The sequence below is a fragment of the Pempheris klunzingeri genome, chromosome 6 (assembly GCF_042242105.1).
Source record: "Pempheris klunzingeri isolate RE-2024b chromosome 6, fPemKlu1.hap1, whole genome shotgun sequence".
NCBI lineage: Eukaryota > Metazoa > Chordata > Actinopteri > Acropomatiformes > Pempheridae > Pempheris > Pempheris klunzingeri.
The window spans coordinates 16,506,262-16,512,741 of record NC_092017.1 but is presented as its reverse complement, the minus strand read 5'-3'; positions in this window follow the sequence as shown (position 1 = coordinate 16,512,741).

Below are 6,480 nucleotides of genomic sequence, written 5' to 3'. Positions count from 1 at the left end.
ATGTTTACTTGTATTTGTCTGTCTGAAATACAGTCCTGTGGTTGTTTTGTTTTTGCCATTTCACTGCTATGAAAGGAGAAAAAAAATCATGACAGAGAAACTTGTGTTATCTCAGCAGGACATCATGCAGCATGCTCCCTCTCTGTCATATTTGTTCTCAGACCAATATGCTCAGTAGATTCCACTTAGTTCAGCTTCATTTGGGAATCTGGACACTTGCTGAAGATGTAATATGTCTCTAAGCCAGCGTGAGGGTGGTGTTTTATTATTTTTAATTCTTAGGTGTTTATGAGAGAGATTGGGCATCAGTGTCAAACCAGGAATCTACAGCAGCATATAGCTGGAAGCTGTTGCCAAATGAATGCCTCCGTTTTTTCAACGTCGTCTATAAGTGTGTGGGGGGTGCTATAAAGGTGCACAACAGACTTAACGTTATCATATAGTCAACACTTTTGAGATTAAATGAAGCTCGAGCGGTGCTTTTACAATTTATGATCGTATTATATGACACATAGAGGCTGTTGCATGCAGTGCCAGGATTTGTCTAATTACTCCCTCTCATGGGCTGCCAGTTCACGGAGATGTGTGACAGTGTCGACAGTTCTGAAGCTATTCAGTGAAGTCCAACTGCTAGCTGTTGAGGACCAAAACAAGACTTGATTAGCGATGCCTCTGCAGGGATGCTGCTCTGTACAGTACAGTTGTACTGACAGCAAGGTATCAGCCAGATTCAAGCCGTCGAGAAAAAACAAGAAACTTAAGAGAGGGACGGACATAACAAGTGAACCAGCTCAGCTGCACTCTTGTGCAGGCAACAGTCCTGCAGCTCCCTTGACGGCTATATTAGTGCTAATGACAGGCTGTGTTGCTCCGTGGCACAGATGCACCTGGGCTGCAGGACAGAATAACTGCTGGACCAGCGTAGATGTCCTTCCATAGGTAAATTATATGGTGAAAAAAAAATCAATCAGCAAGAATAATTAAAAATGAACAGATTGATCTTCAGCCATTTGAAAGACCTCTCGGAGTTTTAATTATAAAGCATCATCACTACCAATAGGGAAACTGTTTTAAAGCAACACAAAGTCTTTCAAGTCATAACCCTTTCATTTACATGTAAAGAAGTCTACTTCATGACATTTTTTATGGTCAGCAATTTTCCAGTAATAGCGATTCACTGTATTGACACTTATAATCACCTCTCTCCATACTAGTTTTCATTGTCAGTGGTGGAGGCCGCCATCCAGCTATAAATTGTATGGTTTTAACAAGTCCACTGACCTCCTCAAGAGCTAAAGTATAGCTAGGCTTCACCTCTAGGGCACTGGTGATCAAGTTATGCTTGTCTTTTTATTGATAAACGTAATTTCATGTTGTCCAGATACATTTTTTTACTGTTGCCGTTTTCTTTAGCAGGGATTTAACCATTTTAATGCAAAGGCTCGCAAATGCTTCAGTCCCACTCCGCCAAGGGCACTGTCACTCCATCCTCGGCTTTCTGCTGTCCAAAATGATTTTGATTGGTTTAAAGAGATGCAAACAAGCCAGTGTTTTCTTTCCCTATACCAGAACGATAATGGGATCAGCCAGACCTTTCCCAAGCGCTGGCACAGCACTAAAACAAAGTGTGGAGACTATGAAGCATGAAATCCCGCATTACTGTCAGTATCAGTCAGTCTGTCATTGATAACAGCCTCAGTGTTTACATTTCACTCTCTGCACACAGTATCAGAGCTGTATTTAAGGTTCCCTGTGGACTTTATGACCACTAGCAACACTATTGAGCTGTTTTTTTCTATTAGAGGGTCTCTGTTTTATTTATCTCATGCAAGAACAGGAGGACATACATGCATGCATGCAGTCCTGCTGCTGGTGTAACACTATTCCACTGATCAACAGGTAGTGATGACATGGCAAGATGTGCTGCAATGCACCAGTAAAAGCAGGAAGGAAGGGGACCACTAGCTAGTAATCATCGGCGTAAAACGTTCTCAATTTAAAATACTTAATAAAATCTGCTTTGTTAATATTTTATGAGGAAAGAAATGCAGTCAATATGTTTGCTAGAGCTCAAGGATACACACAATGTGTTTTGGTGAGTAACACTGACTGTAAACATAATTTTTATTTGTTTACAGGAAAACTCCACAGGGTTCCTTTAAATTACTACTGATGCAAACCCAACATTTCCTACTAGAGCTGCTTTACATGAACAGAATTGCAATTGGGAAACACTGGGTGGCTTTTATGGTGAAGCAATCACAGGAAAATAAATGTATTTGTCACAAGGTGAGAACATTCACTGTGTCTACAAATGATCATTTTGGGCATTTTGTTACAGTGGATAGTTTTAATTGTTGACTTACTTTTTTTTATTGGAACAACATGAGTTTGTCTGGCTGTGCTATAAACAGACACAGCAGTTGCTCTTCCGCTGTATTTCTGACAAAGTAGCTGTTAAAGGAGTTTTTGCTGTAGTATCAAATGTACTGTTAACACGGCTGTCGCCAAAAATCAACTTAAATCTTAACAATCAGGTCTTTGATTTTAGGAATTAGAAGCCCCTAGAACATGGAATTCGCCTGCTGGTGAAGTTCATGTGATGTGATCGAAGGCTCCAGAACTGCTATTTAACCACGTGGTGAGATTATTTTGTCAGCTTCTGTTTTCAAGGTCAAGAAAGTTTAAGCTCAACTCTCAATAACGATTCTGTTTTCTTCTTCTGTCAAATATTAATTTTAGGTGCTGCAGTTGAAATGAACATTTGATGCTAAAAAAGTGACATTTACACTTTTGGCACCTAGATGTTACCTGTAAATGTGTGTAATTAAACTCTAAATGTCACCAACCACAGATGCAGATTATAGTCGACTTTGAATGAACATTTGGGACTAAACGCAGGCTTTATTCCCTGGATAGATTCAAGAAACACTTCTGTTGAAATCCAAAGTGTGATTTTGTTGATACCATACACAGAATCTGCGTCATGCGTAGGCTGCATACGCATGACTCAGGACAGGAAATCCCTCTATTGACGTTTTTATAGAAATAAAACAAATCCATTTAAATCCATTTTGTTCGGGGCGCAGGTTATAGAGCATTCAGAACTCATCTTGTGGCTTAAAGTATACATTTTGTTAATAGCGGAGGGGAGCACAAAAGGAACAATTTTCGTCTGCTGGGAGGTTTGAAGGAGTCTCTGTAGTCTGTTTCCAGTTCTAAAGTACTGTTGGTTTGTAATGATGGCAGGAATTTACATAGCTTTTTATTCATTTAGGCCTACTGCCATGGTGCTCAAGCATCACTGACAAGAGACATTTGGAAAAAATGAAAACATTTCTATGAGTAACACAATTTATTCCACAAATGATAGGCTGTGAAATATGGTGCATACCACTTTGGAACCATCAAAAGGAAGCTTCAGGGAGAAACTGCATGAGGAGGCATTATCAGGCTTGTCAGCACGGCCTGTCTAAAATAAATACCATTTGCATCTTTCTTCTATTTATCATCTGTTGCATTATGCCTGCTGTCCTCTCTCGTTGCTGATTAAATTTCCATTAGCCATGCTTACTAGTTGTGCTGGGGCGAGAGCTCCTGAAAAATGCTCTTTGAATGTGATTGCTCTCAGAGAGTCGAGGTTGGGTAATGACATGGTGGCATGATTTTTTCTTTTTCTCTCTTTTTTTTTTTGGGAGATTTGCACCGTGTGACAGTGTGTCTTTTTCCAGTGCATTTCTGGCTCCTGTCTTGGAGACTGGCACGAGCAGAATGGAAATGCAAAGAAGAAGATTGAAGGGGTGGAATAGAGGGAAGATGGACGTTTCAATTGGAAGCAAAACATCTTTTTCGCGTGCACCATTCTTGTATGATGATGAAAACCACTGCTTGAGGGTGTTTGGGAAAAAAATAATCTCTCAGGAAGTGTCTAAGAACTAACGCTAAGCCCTGCATCTGCATTTAAACCTGAACATTAAAATGAACTCAAAAAGACTCCGTTTAAGTCATGTTTAAACTGGGAGAATTTGCAGCATTTTCATATAAATACTGTATATTCAGCTAATAGCAAGGTTATGGAAACTCTTTCCTCTGATCACGAGGAGTTCTGTGTTTTATGCTTTTGGCTCAAACAAGGTTTGTTTGGACTAAAAGGGAGAAGAAAAAGGAAGTTAATTTTAGCTATAATAGGCCGAAATTGTGGCAGAAACTCAATTCAATCAGCAGGAAATTACAAAGCCACAGATGTGGCCAGTGAGATGTGCTGTGTAAAAACATAAAACTAGTCAAATTACAGATGACCACTTTCAGATAGCAGACAAAGGTTTATGGAGGTGTGAAGCTGCAACTTTCTCAAACTAGCTGCAGTTCTCCTTGGTTCCCTTAATGGCTAGCTGGATTGATTAGTGTAGGGAGGATGGGCGGCCGTGCGGCCTGCTGCCTCATTACTCTCAGTTTGCAGGTGTTCTCGATGCTTCGGTGCCCCCGCTGCCTTGGCACAGAGAAGACAGAGGACAGAGACCAGACCCACCTCGTTCATCTTGCGCGCTGTGATGGAGGTCATGCAGGAAAGCACTCTTGCTCAGAATAAGTCGCAGGGAGTGACAGATGGAGTTGCAGAATGGGAGGGGAATCAGCTCAGCCTCAAAGTGTTTCATTTGTTTTTCATCTCAGGAAGGCGGCTGCAGGCGCACTTTTGATGACAGCACCCACCAGGCTTACTTTATGGTTATGTAAAGCATCCTCACTCTGTGTGTTTGAATGTTACTACATCTTGATGAAATTGTGAATGTGAGCACTGATAGCGTGTTTATTGTACAGTTACAACAGCGCAAAATGCCTACACCGTGGTATGTTCATTTTGCGCGGGTGTGGTAACAGAATAGAAATGTGGGAGCCAATGGACATAAAAATAATGCACCAGTGTCATTTTATCAAGATGTACTGAAATGTAGAGGAATGCAAAATAGACTATTGTCACATGCTGGAGTCTAGCATGTGACAAAGAGCAGAACAGGTAAAAAATTGACTATTTAAGCCGAACGAGCCCATTCTCATTCCCAGGCCATCAAATACAGTCTTCGGCATCTGATACAAATGCACACATTAAGATCAGGTTATCTATCTATTATTACCTGGGCATAGACTGTACGTTTTGTGCCCGTTTCTGACCCTGTTTTTGAGCCGTTGAACCGATTTTAGAGTCAGGCATCGTTTGCTGCGTAGCGTACAGGAGGGAGGGAGGACAGATCGACTGCTCCCGACCGGCCGTCTGACCTGTGGATGAATTACTGACATGTTAGAAAAGGTTGGTTTGCCATCATTAGGCTCTTGTACAGTCGAAGCAGAGCCACGAGTCGAGTGCTAACTGCGTCTGCAGTTAGTGGCAACAAAGCATCTAAGAATGCAGTGGTGACAGCTATATAGTAATCACAGTGTAGCTTTCAAGTTAACAGTGTAAAATCTATACAATAAAACAAAGCTATCTTACCTCTGATTCTCTCTGCAAAATGACGAGCAACACTTTTCCTGTCTTCCTAGCTGCCTGCGAGTCCATATGCTCTGGTGCCTCTGTTTTTTAGAAGTTGAGGTCACAGATGATCAAGGCAGCACGTTTCTGCCTTGTTGTCTTCTATTTTCCACACGCAGTGTAACAATCAGGCACAACGCGGCTCAATGTGAGCACATAAATCATGAGATGATTTGTTTGTACAATAGGAGTTGGAATTAAACAACAACATTTCTAAAATCGAAAGCGTAACCCCAGTTTTTGGGTGTATGAATCATTTCTTAGAATGAACATCTTTGTTACCACAATGAACATCAACTGCTTTCAATTTCAGCAAGTATGCCTCCCAAGTCCTTTTGCTAATTTTGGACAATTACAAAAGATGGTCACCAATTTACCCAGAGCCTTGCTAGCACAATGAGTTAGTGACTAATGTGAAGGCCACTTGTCACTGGAGTCATGAAGTATCTTGTTTTTCAAGCCATCTTTGTTGACAGATGACTCACACCACCACAGAGGGGCCACGCAGGAGAGTTTGGATTGAGGTTATTAACATTTTGGGACTTTGCAGATACATCCATTAGCAATGTTTCCTCATTATGTGATAAAAAACCTAATTCAGGCCGCATTACATTTCTAGCAAAATGTATTAGCTATTGCAAATTATAGTATATAGTATATGTCTCCTATATATTTCTAGGAGGCAGTTTTGTTAAAGTGCCTATTTTAATGTCATCAGAGGAGATATAAATGCAAAACAACATAGATTTGTTCTTGCAAGTTGCCTCATCAAGTAACAAAATCTGGGGGCATACTGTCCACCGAATGGGCATCTAGCTTGTCACAGACGTTCTAATTGCCGTGTTAGAGCAGGGATACGTCTGAAACACAGATCTCATTATTCTGCCTTTCATTTCACAAATACTTTACAAAATCTTTCTTCATGGCTTCATCTTCCATCACCTATTGTTCCA